At 39.5% G+C, this 16552-nt stretch overlaps 1 protein-coding gene across 3 annotated transcripts in view; it reads left to right on the top strand.

Moving 5' to 3' along the window:
• Positions 1–16552, top strand: part of Zbtb20 (zinc finger and BTB domain containing 20) — a 387136-nt gene that overhangs the window by 259417 nt on the left and 111167 nt on the right. The window contains exon 1 of one of the 3 annotated variants that reach the window (XM_028752418.1): positions 13801–13869. The exons of the other annotated variants lie outside the window; for them this stretch is intronic. The gene's annotated coding sequence lies outside the window, so the exon portion shown is untranslated. Of the gene's footprint in view, positions 1–13800; positions 13870–16552 lie in introns of those variants that run through there. 3 annotated transcript variants of the gene reach the window in all.

Raw genomic sequence — 16552 nt, 5'->3', positions numbered from 1 at the left:
ACATCAAGATGTCCTCAGCACCTTGTTTCCAGAACACTTGCAGTCCAAATTGCATTTCTTCCACAATAAATAATTCTGAGCTATGAATTTTTCATATTTATGTTTTTAATAACTTCTTTTGCATAAATGGAACTTGTTCTCCCTTGTTGTTGATGAGACTAAAGTCATGGTCTAAGACCACATAGCCAGTTTTTAGAGCCATGTCAAGTTTTAGAGCCACAGCCAAGGCTAGCAGATAACCTCACAGTCCAACATGGTTTTTCTTAGCCTTGTGGAACTTTACTATCATTTACCCAGTTGATAGTGGTTCTCAACAGGACTTTAAAGTCACCTAACAGGTTTACCAAATTATGGATACTCTGGCATCTACCACTAAGCATCTAATAGAGTAAGGCACAAAAATTTACAGTTCCAGCAGTTTGTAACCAACACTGATGCTGTTACTGTCTAAGGAGCATTCTCATAGGAACACTGACCAACAGACTGCATGCAGTAACTAGATGTCAGGGATACAGTAGGGCAAGAGGTTTTCTGAAAGAAGTTAGCAGTAGGTGTGCTGCCCTGAGCTGTTTATTTCTCTGTTTCTGACCTCCATTGGGAAAGAACAGAACAAAAATGTCCTCAAAAAATGGACACCAAGGTGCTGGAGAGATGGCTCTGAAGTTGCTCTTCCATGGGACCCAAATTTGTATCCCAGAACCAACATGGCCAGGTCAGAGCATCACACCATCCATGTGGTATGTGATGCCCTCTGAGGCCTCAGTGAGCACCTGTACACATATAGCATACATAGAGGCACATCCATATAAAGAAAAGTAAACATAAAAAAAGAATCAGATGCAGATCCTTCAGCTTCCTCCTAACTAGAATGACCGCTGTGAATTAACTAGAAATCTGAGTGCCAGCCCTCAGCCAATGCCTTACCCAGATCTTCAATGGACCCCTTAACTACATCTTTTAAGAATGTGGCTTTATGTGGACCTAGAAAAGAGAAAAGAAAAGGTTCATCAATGATTTGCCAGCCAAGCAATGTGACTAATAAAGGCTCTTGTAACATAAACCCAGTTCAAACCACAAAGTAATATGTCTGCCAAAATGAATTTAAAACAAAACAAAAAAAGAGCTAAGAATTTTTCAGTTATATCAAGAGATAACATCCAGACTCAAGTAGCTGATGGTGCCTATGTTAATTTCCTGGGCTTTTATAAGAAATTATCACAAGCCTGATACTTTAATGCCATGCGTATTTATCCTCATTATAGTTCTGAAAGCAAAAGTCTGAATTTGTCTCACTGCAGTAAGTCAGGGTCCTTCTGGAGCTCCTTCATTTCAGAGATTCTAGAAGACAGTTCACCTCCTTGCCTTTTCTATCTTCTGAAAACCTCTGTACTCCTTGGCTTATGACTGCTTTCTTGGATAGCTCCAACTCCAACTTCTTTTGCCAGTATGTCAACTGACTGGTCCTCCTACCTCTTTCTTACGAGAACTTGTGATTGTATTTATAGCCTACCTAGGAAATCCCAGATAATCTCTCCATCTTCACAGTGTTAGTTTAAACACATCCACAAGACCCCCTTGGCCATGTAAGGTAACCTACAAGTTCTGGTAATTAGGATATGTGTGTATTGTGGGGCTATTCATCAGTCTGTCTAGCACAGTTCCTTTGCAATATCATCATAAGACTAAGTTCAGAGTTATCTCTCTCTTAGCACCAGAATTTAAGATTTTATCCAAAAAGACAGAGAACAAGATTGTACAAGTCAATGAAAGCCATCTTGCCAAGTATGGGCAGGGCAAACATGGAGAACAGGTGAATGATTCCCAAAGTGGGTGCTTTGCATCAGTTGTTTGACCATGAGCTTATCAGAAAAGTCGTCTCTACAACTTAGCTTTCCTCTGTTACAGAGAAAGCTTCTCTTGAAAACATTTTTTTCTATCATATCACTTGAATGCATTTTAAAACCAAGGACTTGCTTACCATCTACCAATTCAGGATGAATAATGTCCACTTTCTCTTCTAATTCAAGATTAACTTAAGCTTTGAATTTGGAATATGTTCTCTAAGGACTTCTGTAAAAAATACTGGTGAGGCTGTAAAATAAATAAAAAATATGAGTACTTTCATTTGGCTAATTCTTAAATATCCTACTGAATAATATTATTTAAAACATCAAATTACTAGTGTTAGGGTAATATGTGTACTCATTTTATATACTGGCATCAAAAGGCCAAGATAAAAGCACTGTATTAAGAACTGTGGAAATAGTTGGTACTTACAGCTTTTATGGATGTTGTCTACCAGTGTGAGTGGTAGTCATGTGTGGCAATATATTAAATATGCCAAACAAAATGGTAAGACTTGTTCCTGCAGAGGTCAGTCTCAAAGCATGAGTAAGTAATAAGAAGACTGTCACTGATAGATGGCCAGTGCCAAAGACATGAGGACAGGCTGTTTGTTTCTTTATGGTATTTAGGCCTGGCTTCAGATGTCAAGGAATGAACCTTTGGTTCTCAAAAGGAAACAGGACTTGCTTGATACCAGTCTTCCTATAGCATTAGAGTCACCCCATAAGCACTGACTTTTAAGTGGTGATTCACTGAGGGCCACAAAGAATCATTTGAAGGATGTATAAGAAGGAATACTACGAGCTGAACCAGAAAAGATGCTTGAAAGTAAATCAAATTCTAGCATATGCTGAATTATGGCATTTATTATTATGTGCAGAGTATGCATGGAATTTTGAACTAAAAGCTGGAGAAGCAAAGGTCTAGAAACTCTCATGCATAGTAAATAAATTAACCCCTTTTTTGTTTTCCATATGCCTTGCATTGGTGATTTATTCATGTAGGTACACACCAGTAAAGTGTGATGTACCATGAGTGAAGCTGCTTACTTGTGCATGTGACTAACACACAGTCCTCTAAGAGATTCTTATGGTGTTGTGTGAACATGTCCAGTCTATCATAAACCAAAAGTTCTTTGGGAAAAGGAGAGGTGTGTGTCTACTTTTGATTGTCAAGCTTCTACATTTATTAAACTAGGTTTTCTCCTGTAATATGTTTGGAGATTTAAAGCAACCACCAAATAAGTCAAGATCAAATGGCCGTATTACTAACTATTCTAAATGAGAACTATATTGGCATACTATATGTGCAATACTTGGTCTTTTTGTCTACTCTGAAAATATCTGAAATTTCATTGACGCATTTATGCTTAAAATATGCTTGATAAGGAAATTATTTTATCATAAGCAGGTCATCAGCTCTTGAAATATATTTTTCATATTCACATATATATGAACACATGTATTCATATATATGTATATATATATATACATATATACATACATATATATGAATCTTGTCACCAAGGAAATGGTTTAATAATCTGTCTATTTGATTACCAAATAAAAAATTCTGGCTTCAACTAGTTATCTTTGTTTCATAATGACTTTCATTTTTTCCTTGTTCATTTATTTATTACATGTCTACTATACAGTGCACATTTCATGTGGAGGGGGAAGCAACAGCCTAAGTGATTATGCAAACCTTAAATATAACTACATGTTTGTGTGTGTTCATATGCTTTTTAAAAGAGCACGTCTGTGACAGGGAGTGACGGATAGCATTGTCAGGGGAAAAATTAAAGAGACACTATGTAATTATCCAAGCTGGAATTAAGCCAATTAATAACCTGTGTGCTAACACCACCCTCAAAGTGCTAAAAATACCATCAGTTACTTAAATGCCCTGGGTGGCCATAGTCAGCAGTCTTCGCCTCACCCAGTCTCAGCACTGTGCCAGGGCATGTGCCCCCGGCTTCTGTATCAAGGGCTGTGCCCGAGAGGCACCGACCACATAGTCCAAGCTCAGGGTCCTCTAAAGTGGTGATGATGAGACTTACATTGTTTCTAATGACATTTCTAGATGTGTTTTACTCATTTGCTGTTCATTTAACCAACTGGTTCGTGAAACCTACTGGGTGCCAGGCTAGTACTGTTGCTGAGAATGCAGGCTTAGGGTCATGTTGCCTGTGTTTAATTCCTGCTCTGTTTACAGCTCTGTAACTTAGCAAATTCCATGACCTCACGGTACTTGAGTCTCCTCTGCTATGAAGTGGAGGCACTGGAGTACCTAACTCATAGTGTTGCTGTGACAGTAATTCATAATAGAGTGCTAAATCCAAAGCAACTGTCCTAGAATATACCAGCTATCGTCTTTATTGTGAGCCAGGAAATATTTCTTGAATTTGGGAATACTGAGATTTCCTGGCCTTCAGATAACCTAGCACATTGCAAGTATTTTAGAAATGTGGGGTTCTAAACTTCATTAATCTCTATTGCCAGCCCTTTCTAATAAACGTCTGCATGCATCTTCAAACTTACCTTTCTTGTCTGGTCTTATGTCCTGAACTGTCAGACTTTGAATAGAAAACACCCCGTACATCCACAGTTCATAATGTTACTTCTTAGTCTTTCTCAATAACTTCCAGGTAGTTACAGATCTGTGTTCATTGCTTCTATTAATCTCTGCCACACAGAACTGGGCCAGGAACATCACATTTTACAGATGGGAAAACTGAGGCTCAGAGCAAAGCTGTGTCTCATGAAATGTTATAAAGCTGTGCTTGCTGTGCAGCTTGTGGCCCTAACATGCAGCATGCCTGCAATCGTTTGTAAACACCTCCCTTCCCTGCTTTGGGCTTCTCCTAACATATACTTTGAGACCTGCCGGAGTATCAGCCAATGGCAAAATCAGTCCTTTCTCTCTATCACCTCCAAACTGGCTGTGGATCTTGTATTTCTAACTAGTCGCAGCAGCCATTGGTAAAGAGGTCAGTGTGCAAATGAACTAAATCACTTTGGCTAGGACTTCTTTCCGATGCCTTGCTCTTGAGTGGGTTCCAGGTGCCTGACATTTCTTTCGGTTCACCCTAAGTAGAGCCGTCTTTACTGAAGCATGACTGACAGTTTTGCTTTTATACACATCATGATTCTTGTTTTAGGACAAGAGGCTTAATCTCTCCAGTAACATCTGATGGCACTGTTCTTTTTATAAGCACCTCCTCCTTTTAAAACACGCACCCTCGATTTTCTGTTGTCAAGAGAGAGCTCTGTACAAAGTGTGATCCTGTGTCCCCAAAAAGATACAATCAAATTTATGAGCAAATAATACAATTGCCCCTTTTATTTTAGTGCCTTATTTCCTATTGAAATTTATCAGAAAAGTTGCCCATAGCTAATCTTCTAGGTAGAAAATCTCATTAGTAATTTAAAACTATAATAAACTGAAAGACCCAATCTCTTTCACCCACACTGTGCCCGTATTTTAGAAATGTGTTATATGAAAAACCCACATCTTTTTACCTGGTAGCATATGATTTTCACCAAGGAGGTTGTAAACTCTGGGCGAGGTCTTTGCAGATCAATCCACTGACTGTGTTAGCTTGAAAATATAGCACAAGCTATACCTTGCTCAGCAGGGACCCTCCCCCATAATGTCACATTTCTCTGTCTTCTCTGAATGAATGGAGAACTTCACTCCCTTAGGCTTATCATTCAAACTGAACCAAAAGATTATTTCCCCTTGGATATAGACCTTTGGATAAGGGAGATTTTTCACTAATTGTTTAGATGGAGGAATCTTACTACTTTGGAGGCAAGAGTGATTTTCATATCTGTTGAGCCAGAATATTCAAGGAATTCTAGTGGTTCAGTGATTTGTGAAACAGCTTACCAGGCTTCTAGAACTCTGGGGTTCTAGTGTTAACACAGTTATTGCCTTTTTGTGATTTATTGCTCCGAGTTCCTGAGCCTCAGTTTCCTCCCTCGCTGAACTAGGGTTGGGAGAGGCTCATCTCTAGGTCTTTTTCCAGCTTTGTATTCTCTGGGTCTGCAAATCCCCTTCAGTGTCTGCCGTAGTCTGCCTTGCCAGCTCTGTTTGTCACAAAGATTAATCCATTTTAACTGTACCTTGGAGTGCACCGGGGAGAAGAGGATGGATGGATTGTTTTGCACCTATTATTGCATCAGAACTTTTGCCTTTTTAGACAAGATTGTGCCGTGCCTACAATCTGTCTGCTGTCTGCCCACTGACTTTGTCTGTGCTCATCTCTTGCCATGGTGCCTCTTTTTGCCAGCATCCATCTCCCTCCAAGATCTAGATTCGGCATCTGACTATACCTGTCTTGTTCTCTGCAGCATCTGTCTGCTACACTCCTAGACCATCGTTAATAAACTTTCACACATGACACACAAACCCTCAACATGCCGGCACCTGCTTACAAATATCTACATTTTCTAAAACTAGGGGAGAAAACTGCATTTTTTTTTTTTAAAAAAAAAGACCTCTATCTAGTGCCATTTGTATCTGCACTTTTTGTTTAGTTGTAAGTTTTAATAGTTCCCCCTTTGAGGGTTTGTCAGTACGAGCAGTATTGCTTATCAGAACACACCAACAGTCTTTTTGTAATATTCGCTTTCCCCTCTGGTTCAGCCGAGCCTGCTGACAGATCATTCAAATTCAATTGTTTTATGTCTAAGCCGAACAGCTAATTAAAGTAGGGATGATTAACCTGACTGGCAGTGTCGCTCTCCCTCTTGCGCTCTCTCTCTCCCTCTCCCTTTCTCTCTCTCCCTCCCTCCTGTTCCAATCAGTCTTTTTCTCACACTCTCTCTCCTCTCGGTGTGTCTCTGTCTCTCCCTCTCTCTCCTCCCTCTCTCTTCCTCTCTCTCAGTCTCTCTCTCCCTCCCTCGTTTGCGCTCTCTCTCTCTCTCTCTCTCTCTCTCTCTCTCTCTCTCTCTCTCTCTGTCTCTTGCTCTACTGTTTTTTTCCCTCTCTCTCTCTCTCTCTCTCTCTCTCTCTCTCCTAAACGTGGTCTGCTTGCTGATGGCAGAATGGCACTCGGAGATTTGTGCATTGTGTCTGGTTTCCTACGGGCAGGCTGACCCAGTGCCTCCAGGGACTTATCAATAGACCACTCAGAAGAGACACAGACAGGAGAGAGGAGGAGGGGTGGGGGGAGAGAGAGAGAATCAATATCAAGAATAGAAGGAGCTCCGAAGCCATTTTTTTTTTAAAGAAGTATCGGGACTTGGGAGAGGGTGACAAAGAAGGTTTTTCAAAGAGGCAGTGGAGGAGGTTCTAATAAATTTGGAAGGAAACAGTTCCCTGTCTTGGGAAAAGGAGAACTCCTGACTGATTAGCATTCACACCAGGTATGAGATGTTCTACCCCTTATCACTGTGTCGCAACCGAGGTGGAAAGGCTTTTTTTTTTTTTTAAGGAGACTGAGGGAGCATGTATTTTGCTGTGTTTGTTGTTGGGGGGTAAGAGGGGCGGCGTGAAAAGCTGTGGGCATTTGTGTATGGGAGCAGGGAGAATGGAAGCAGTACACGGGGGTGGGAGAGCGTATGGAGTGTGTTACTGTCTTCCCTGTCTTTGTGCACCCCTGGGGGGTACCCAAGTTCATTTCTAGCAGGTGGATTTAGACGGGAGTTACTTAACGCTTGACCGCCAGTTTTGAAAAAATAAAAAGAAAGAAAGAAAGAAAAAGAAAAAACGCTGCTTCCTATGTCTGTTAAAAGGAAGCTCTAATCTCTCTCTCTCTCTCTCTCTCTCTCTCTCTCTCTCTCTCTCTCTCTCTCTCTCTCTCTCTCTCTCTCTCCCCCTCTCCCCCTCTCTCTCTCCCTCTCTGTCTCTCCCTCTCCCCCATCCGTCTTCCCCTCTCTCTTCTTTTTTTCCTCTTCTAACCAGACAGCGGGAGGGTTCCTGGCTCCCAGCCAGCCCAAAGCCTCTAAGTGTTTTGCACTTGTTTCAGGGAGTAGCTGCCCGGGGATTTTTCAGCATTTTCACTGGAGAACAAAGAGTTCTTTACAAAGGGAAGGGGGGGCTTAATGTCTGATATATGTTTTTCTATTTTTATTAGTTTTTTTTCCTTAAAAAAGAAAGAGACAGGAACAGAACATTACTCTATAAAGACAAAAAGACATTCAAAAGAAACCTAGTTATCTTTTCTCTCCATCACCCCTACATATATACATGAAAAATTAAAAGGAATGACTAATTAAGTTGGCTGTGTTGCTCTTTTCTCCTCTTCTAGTCTTTCTAAATTCAACTGTTCCTCTGCCCGCTTTGCTGTTCTTTCCCTACTCACAGTAAAACTTGCTCAGGGTGCATCTTCTCTTAGCATGTCTGTACCATTTTTGTGTCCATGAAATCTTGTCGAAGAAAGAATGAGAGTCCATCAAATAATTAATTTAGTGGCAAGAACATCCTCTACTCTTGCCACTTGGGTAAAAAGTTAATTATGGAATTTGAGCTCCCAAAATACCAATGGGGTGCATCAGCTCATTTGATCTCCTAAGTTTTTGCATCCATCTGTGTAAAGGGCATCTCTTGTGTCACTTGTCAGTTATAAAGAAAAGGTAGTAAGGGAGTAGATGTTTATCGCTTATATTTTGCTTCTATGATATAAATTACCAAACCCCCAGAGAGATTACTTGTTCCATCTATGATGTATTAGTTCAAGCAAAATATAGTCTAGACGGAGGTTTTTTTCAACAATTCTGATTGTCACATAGCTTTGTATTCTGCTCGATGTTTTGCCTATGTGTGTGTGTTTCCACTATGAATTTGTGTTTGTAGCAAACATTCCAGAATGCTTATCACTTTCAAATTAATCCTCTAACAAAAGAAAAGAGAAATCAGGATGTGAACTGTATGTGCAAAGTATAGTAAACAGTTCTATCTTTTAATACATGCTGTACATTTTATATTTTAATACTAATATCTTTGACTTATAATCCCAGGGAAATGCTTTCTTTCCGAAAGTTCTACTCTGAATGTGTTTATATTCTGAGTGTCGTTTGGTAATCTTCTGAGGTACATAATGGACACTAAGCTGAGCAGAGGGGAAATAGCTACAAGCGCCACCACAAAACCCCGAAAATACAGACTAGGCTGAGCACCCACCTAACTGTGGCTCAGAGGGAAACACTATAACAGTTGTTCACAAGTCAGAAACTCTCTCCCCCTCTTCCTCCCATTTATGGAAAAATAAAACGTATTCATTATCCCTGAAGCTGGACACTATAAGCAAAACTACAGGCATGTATATTTTGCCATATGTATGAATTGTGCGTCTATCTGTGTTTCTAAAGGGCACAGTGCTTATGGGGTAGAGGGCAACGCCTTACTAGTCAGCCCTCCTGGCTGGGAGGTCTGAGTGCCTTGTGTTTGAAGTAACTTGATAACAAGGAGTCTTTTCGGGAACCCTTCTATGTGTATGCTCCTTCAGTAATGACCCTCAAATTAAACCTGGCACTGGGTGGCCGAGCTAGCACTTGACCTCACGGAAAGATACTAGAAGTAAGAGAAGTTTGGACAAATCCAAAATTTCTAGGGTAGGTCACTTGTCACAGTTACATGTTTTCCTGAGGAAAATTCTTGAATTACACTCAAATGTCTATATTTTTGTAGAATTTGTAATGCTTTTAATGGTGCTTAGGAGCAAACGATCCTAAAATGAAAGTCAGTCACCAAAAATAAAAGAAACTAAGTCTTTAAAAAGTTTTAGCTTGGAGGCAAGAGGCTTGGGGATTTTTTCTGCCCTTGCGCCCCACCCCCACCCCCACCCCCACCACACACACACACACACACACACAGACTTTGCTTGGTTTCTTTTTCTTCTCTTCTCTTTTTTCCCCCTCTCCTGAATCCTTTTGTTGCTGCAACTGTTGTACCTGAACATTTTGGTTTGTGTGTGTGAGTGTCCTCTCCTCCCCCTTCATCTCTCTCCCTCTCTGCTGCTTGGGGGTGGCCAGAGGATTTTCTGAGAGGGACAGAGGGAGGACTGGGAAGAGGAAGAGGCTGTTGCTCATTGCAGCCTTCCCCCACCCCCCACCCCCCAATCCAACTCAGGCAGCTCAGGCAGCTAGCTGTGTGTCCTGAGAGTACAGTGAGAGGTGATAGCTGTCATTCTGGGACTCTTCGTAGGTCTGACCTGAGAGTAACACACTCACAGTGGAGGAGAAAGGGGAAAATAGAGGAGGAAGAAAGAAAAGGTCTTTGAGCTGGAATACACTGGCCCTTTCTTCCTGGAGGCAATCCGCTCTGGCTCTTGGCGACGCGTCCTGCACTATCAGATATCATATGACTTTTTATTTAGATTTCTTTTTGGAGAATGGCCTGTTAGGACTCTGTTTGTTTTCTTTTATTTAATTTCCTTCTCCCTTCACCCGCTAGTTTTGTGTATCTGTGTGTCAGAGTGTGTGCATGCATGCATATGTGTGTGCAATTTTTATCTTTGTTTTTGTTCTGTTGATCTGATGCTTTATTTAAGGACAAAGCTTTAATTATTTCGGTATAGTGGTTTAATCATTTGCCAAAAAGAAACCTCATTCCAGACTTTTGGGGGTTGGGGGTCCATTTTTAAACACATCCATTAACACAGGAGGCTGCAGCTCCTAATGCTTGCTGGTCAGACCTTGGCCCACTCCCCCACCTTCATTTACCCCTCCTCCTCGGCAGCATGCACAGCAGTGTGAGGTAGGAAACACCTGTGCGGAGTTGTGAGGGAAATAAAAGTAGAGGCAACTTCTTCAAATCTGGGCTCCTGCTTTCACTTTAATAAACTTTTTTTCCGATCCTTGATTTTTTTTTTTTCTTTTTGGCACCCTCCGTTGAGCTTGAAAACATCAGAGATAGTTAAGGGTATGTCTGTGGAGCTTTTGTGAGGCCAGCTGAGCACCACTGGAAAGTGGAGCAGGAGTTGCAATCCATTCAGAGACTTAAGATTAAGTAAGAGGTTTAAATAAGGTCTTTGAGATCTGTGGGCTGTTCGTTCAGGGTTTGGTGATAGGTGGTAAATGGGGTATTTAGGGTATTCAAGGCAGGGAAAGAGAAATTCCCAAACAGGAAAGAGACGGGCAGTTCTGCTGCAATTAGTACTTTAAAACCTTAACTCAATCGAATTTTTATTTTATATATCTCAAAATTTAGCTGACCAATGTATGATCAGGTATCTTTCCACGCTTGCTGTGCAAAACAATTATGCTGACAATTATTGCTGAATTTACCCTACAATTTGATGTATTTCTTTTTTAGTTTTGAAGAGTTCGGATTTTAGTTAGAAAGAAAGTATAACTTCTCTCGATATGCCTAATGTTGTCTATACATTATTCTTGTCATACCGAACATATTAGATTCTGATTGTGTCTGTATGTTTTTGTGTTACAACACACAAGACTGCCTTAAAGATTCAGGTGATTGCTACATCCTTCAGACCTGTAGATTTTAGCTTCTTGTTACTTGTTCTGAAATTATTTTTTCATGGACCTTTAATGTGCAATGTATTTTTTATAACCAATGGTGAGTTTTGTTGAAACTTGAAGAGAAATTTATTCCACCCCTTTAAGAGTACCCAAAAGGGAAGGGAGAACTATTCTCTTTCGGCTCAAAAAAAAAATTTTTTTAAAACCTTTTTCCCCCAACGGAAAACTCCAAAACAGCTCTGTCTCAGAACGTAAAACTTGGCATGGGTAAGAAATGTAGTTTTGCTTTGTTTGAGGAAATTTGTTTTTGAGACAACAATGTTATAAATATTTTTAAATTGCCTGCTGAGCATGCGCTGTCTCTGACTTTATTCATAGTTTTAAATACACACCAATGCAATCTTCTGAATGGCCACAGGTAAGGCTGTCGGTTTGTGGGATTCTTCTCTGAGGCACCTTCAGTGAGTCTCCTCAATTTTCCAGAAGGGAAAAGGGCAGGAGCTGAGTTCAGACCTGGATACCCTTCTAACTATCATAGAGAAAAAGTGAATTGCCCACTAAAGGCTTGCACACTGTACTTAGGGTAAGTACTATTCAACTTTTCTTTCCTGTATGAGTTGCCTGCCTTAACTTTCTGGCTTATTACTAGCAGAGTAAATGGAGGAAAAAATTTAACTCAAGGAAGAATTTGACTAAAACAGAAGATTTGCAGATTTAAGGGCATCTATTGTGCATAAATTTAGGGATCCGCGAATTTGCCAGTAAAATGCTAGCAGCTCAGTGCTTACTTACAGAGCAAAGATGTGCTAGTCTGAACATGTCTGATCTCATCTGGAATCGAAAGCTAAATCTAGGTGGGCCTGTTACAATACCAGAAAAGGAACACATGTGTCCTTTATACAGGCTTTTTTTTTTAAGCCAGTCTTCCAAAGGCAAGTGACAAAAGAATTGGACTAGCCTCTTGCTCAGTTGGTCTTATACTTTTCTACTGCAGATACACACCCAGGTGCTCTTGCTTGTTCTGTGTGTTGTCATAGCTGCTGAAGTGCAGTCTGTCCAGTCAGTGGTGGAAACTCTCCCTATTTCCAGAACGCTTTATCTCCATCCTCGGTGTGATGTTGTCTCATGTAGTCCTCTTCTGAGGTCTGTCGCTCTCAAGCCTCACAGTGCTCACTGATTCCTGCTCGAGTGTCGGTCTTCACCAGCTCTGTTCTAGTCATGGTGGAGATCTTTTCTTTCATTTTGGGAGGCCTTTTTAACAATTCAAACAAGTTACCCTCAAAGGTGAAATTTCTCATAATTGTGACACAGAAGAGAACTTATCTTGAAAAGATTTGTAAAACAAATCTAATTAGCCATTTGAATTTTGTTGTGGTGGTGGTGGTAGTTGTTGTTGTTTTGTTTTGTATTTTTATTTTATGAATTTTAAACATTATAATAAATGTAAATGATCAGTTTTTAACAAAATATATTTTGCTATGCAATGCTTTTCTATTTCTGTCTTTGTGCGCTTTAAAATCAAATTTGAAAATTCAGAGTGTTAAAAAGAAATAGTAAGAAGCCTATTGATATTTTCAATACCCACTTTGATGTAATTCAGAGTTTGACTTTCTTTCAACATCCTACCTTTCACTGCCAATCAGTATTACTTTAAGCAGGTGTGTGTGTGTGTGTGTGTGTGTGTGTGTGTTCACACGCATGTGTATCTGTGTATAGGTATATATAAACATATATGAATGCATACTTTCATATACAACAAAAGATACACACTCAATGTTTATGTTAATTCTATTTTTACATAAAAGCAAATGAATCAGTGAACTTTTATCATTTTATCATTTTTTCTGTAATCTTAAAATCCAATAAACTGTTAGTTCTGATTATTATGTGTTTATAAACATGTATTTATATTCTTGTAAGTTACCTTAATTTATATTTCATAGATCTTACACACTCCTGCATTTTATGCAGATATATTAATGCTGACATTTGTTCAAACACCACTTGCTGTGTTCCATATCTATTAGTGTGTTAACAAGTGGTTTGAGGGTTTTTGTTTTTTTGTTTGTTTGGTTGGTTGGTTTTGGTTTTGGTTTTGGTTTGCTGTTTACTTTGATTTATTCTTTTCTAATCTAGAGAAAGTATATGTTTCTATATGTCACTAGTATTCTGAGAAAGAAACTTCTAAAGCTGTGATTACCTAGAAAGCTTTCATGTAATCAGGAGATATACTGTTTTAGCTTGCTTCTCCTGGATCCATTTGTCCATGCTGTGCCATCAGCAACCCTGAGAAAAACAGTGCTAGTAAGTATGACCCACTGATTTTTCTGATCATAGACCTAGGAACTACCAAAGAAAACTATGGCATATGGAGGAAAATGCCAAGATCTTCTCCAATAAAATCAGCTGGTTTATGCTTTTTTTTTTTTTTGGTCCTTTGAATTTTTGTTTGTGACTTTTTTTGGCTTGCTGGAGCGTTTCCCTATAATCTTAGGAAGCCACAGCAAATTCTCAATGCCACAGCAACACTGTGCAGCCAAGGAGGGGCCCAGAGAGCTGATCCTGGGGCTGGAGCCTCTCTCAGCAATCATACAAGGTAGGGAAAGTAAGGAGGCTACCTTTTCTCTCCATTTTCCTAGTTTATTATGTCTGCCAGGGACAGAGATTTTCTTCGCGTATCTTTCCTTCACCTACTTGGGGCTTTCCCTTCAATGCCAATGGCTTTCTATTGCTTCTGAGAGATGGTTCCCATAGCAGAGCACCCGTTTCTCTTCTATATTGAAACATGGAAAGCTTTGAAAACTGGGAAGGACAAAGGAAAGGGGTCTTAGGGCATCTGGGAAATATCAAAAAGAGCATTAGGCTCACAGCTAGTTTTTTCGATGGTGGTCATGTCTGTAACTTGTATGTTTTCTCCTGGGTTTCTCAGTGTTAAAGTACTGCAGCAGATAACTATAGGGTGCAAACTAGGATCTAACTGATTCAGTAGATGGAGCTCTTCCCCCTAAGTCTGTATTTAAATTAACATCCCACTACAGTTGCTGGGACTCTCTGTTTTAAGGTGTGTCATGATACACACATAAAACCAAAGCTTGTGTAGCTGCAGGAAGAGATTTCCTGGCCCTTTTTAAAGTCTTGGAGCATGAGTTCGGAAACACAAACTGCAGGGGAGCAGTAAGGGTAGGGTGAGAAGTGAAGTTTACCTATCTAGACTTCTCCCTGTGGGTCTGAATACTTCTCTCAGTGTTAAGCGAAACTTGAACAGTTTTCATACAGGGGACTGGTACTTTATAGACTGGTACTACAAACCTAGAAAAACAGATATTGTGTACAGGGTTTGGCTGTGTTCGTGACAAGCCTTTCAAGCTATTTGAACTGTACGGCTCTCCTTTCATTTGACTCCCGCAAAGGACTCTCACTGCTGAAATGCAATTGTTTCATCTAGTTAGTCTAGAGAGTCTGAAGAAAATGCCACGATTCTGGATTGTGACAATACTATGGACGGCAGAGCAGATTTGTAAGGTGCTTTTATAGGAGTAGAAATACCTTCAACAGTGACTAAAAATGTATCTTTAGTGTCTGCTTTAGTATAGGAAAAAAAACACTTATTTATCAATTTTTAAATTAATCAAAACAAGTAATTGCCATAGCATTCTTGTCAGTCTGTATTATCTTCAGTACCAATACGAAGTTTGATCATTGCCCCTCCTTGGTACCAGGAAGGAAAGTAGATGTACGCAAGATGGAATAAGTTATCATCCTAGGTCTAATGTCTTCTCACAGATTGGAGATATTATTGAGAATCTCTTGTTAAATCTTGATAAGATCATTTGGCCAAAATAGAACTGGCAATGGCCATACTACCAAAAGAAATAACATTTTTAAAGGACTTGGATTTCCTTTGCACACCACGTGTCTGAGTTTGATACAGTCCAGGAAAATAGAGAGGATGAGACAAAATTATTCCTAAGCAGCCGTAGGCCAAACACTGAAACAGTGCCAATCCGGACCAATCAGGCGGGCTTCTCAGAAGATACATGCTTTTGCTGAGCACTTCTCTGAAGAGAACAGGGAGGAAGCCCTTGCAACTGCATTAGGATGAATGAGTCTTCACTAATTTCAGCAAAGTCTATGGGAGTGATTTTGGTAACTTTCTGCTTCCATAAAGTAGACATCTGAGGTTCCTAGGCCAGCTGAGACTCCCTTGCAGTTGGACTGACACATCTTTTGAACAAAAGTATCTTTCTGAGTTTAAACAAGTGAAAAACTTCTCACAGAGAGCAAAGAGTAAAATTAATGGAAACTCAAAATCAATTCCAAACCCATTTCTGGCATGATGAGAGTAACATTTGTGCTGTGTTTAAAGCAGTTTAACACAAGAAAATGATAAAATGATCAATATACTTAAAGCCAAAATTAACCAGGAGAGAACAATCTGCAATCCATTCCCAGTCCCGAAACTCTACACTTTAGATTAAACATGAAAATAAATGAATATATCTTTTATAGAGTGGTACTATAAGCCTTATAACATAAACAGCAATGATGAAATGCCAGCTAGCCAGTGTACTATTTAAGCTATGTTTTAGAGCTTGGGATAAACATTTCTGGAGCTACAGTACTGTGCATTTATTTATATGCATGCACATACCATGACCATAAAAAGAACAAAAGTTAAAAGGTATGTGCATTGTCAGTACAGTACATTGCCTCTCTACAGCCTTCATGCTATAAAAGAAAAAAAAAATGAGGCTCTAAGTAAAGCAAAAGAGTGTTTTAGGCTACATCAGAAAGTCAATGAATGGCCAGTGTGGACCAGCTTTAATAATTATTTTAAAAATACTTAGATTCTTTTTTAATTCATTAAAGTTAATAAATATATAGATACATATTATACATATTTTATATCTATTGCTTTAATAGATTACTCTGAAGGACTAAGTTAACATTAATAAATTTTGAACCTGTGGATTCATAGTCAATGAAATGCCACTATCTGGATTTATAAAATTCTCTCTAATCTTCAGATTTTGTTCCCAATTAGCAATCTTTTATTACTATATAGGAGTCATTTGGCTGACAGGGTATTTATTGATCACATAAAATAACACATGTAGTTGAAACCTAGCTGAAGAAATAAAGACAAGTAAGTGCAAACACATTGACTCTGTTGACTAAGGTGCAGTAGGAATGATGATAATTCTGACAAGCAGCATGACAAATGTAACCACAGTGAAGCATGTGTGATTACATCCATCAGACTGAACTCCATGAGCAAG

The sequence above is a fragment of the Grammomys surdaster genome, unplaced genomic scaffold, assembly GCF_004785775.1.
Source record: "Grammomys surdaster isolate TR1022 unplaced genomic scaffold, NIH_TR_1.0 125901, whole genome shotgun sequence".
In the NCBI taxonomy this organism is placed as follows: domain Eukaryota; kingdom Metazoa; phylum Chordata; class Mammalia; order Rodentia; family Muridae; genus Grammomys; species Grammomys surdaster.
This window is presented reverse-complemented; position numbering and strand designations above follow the sequence as displayed.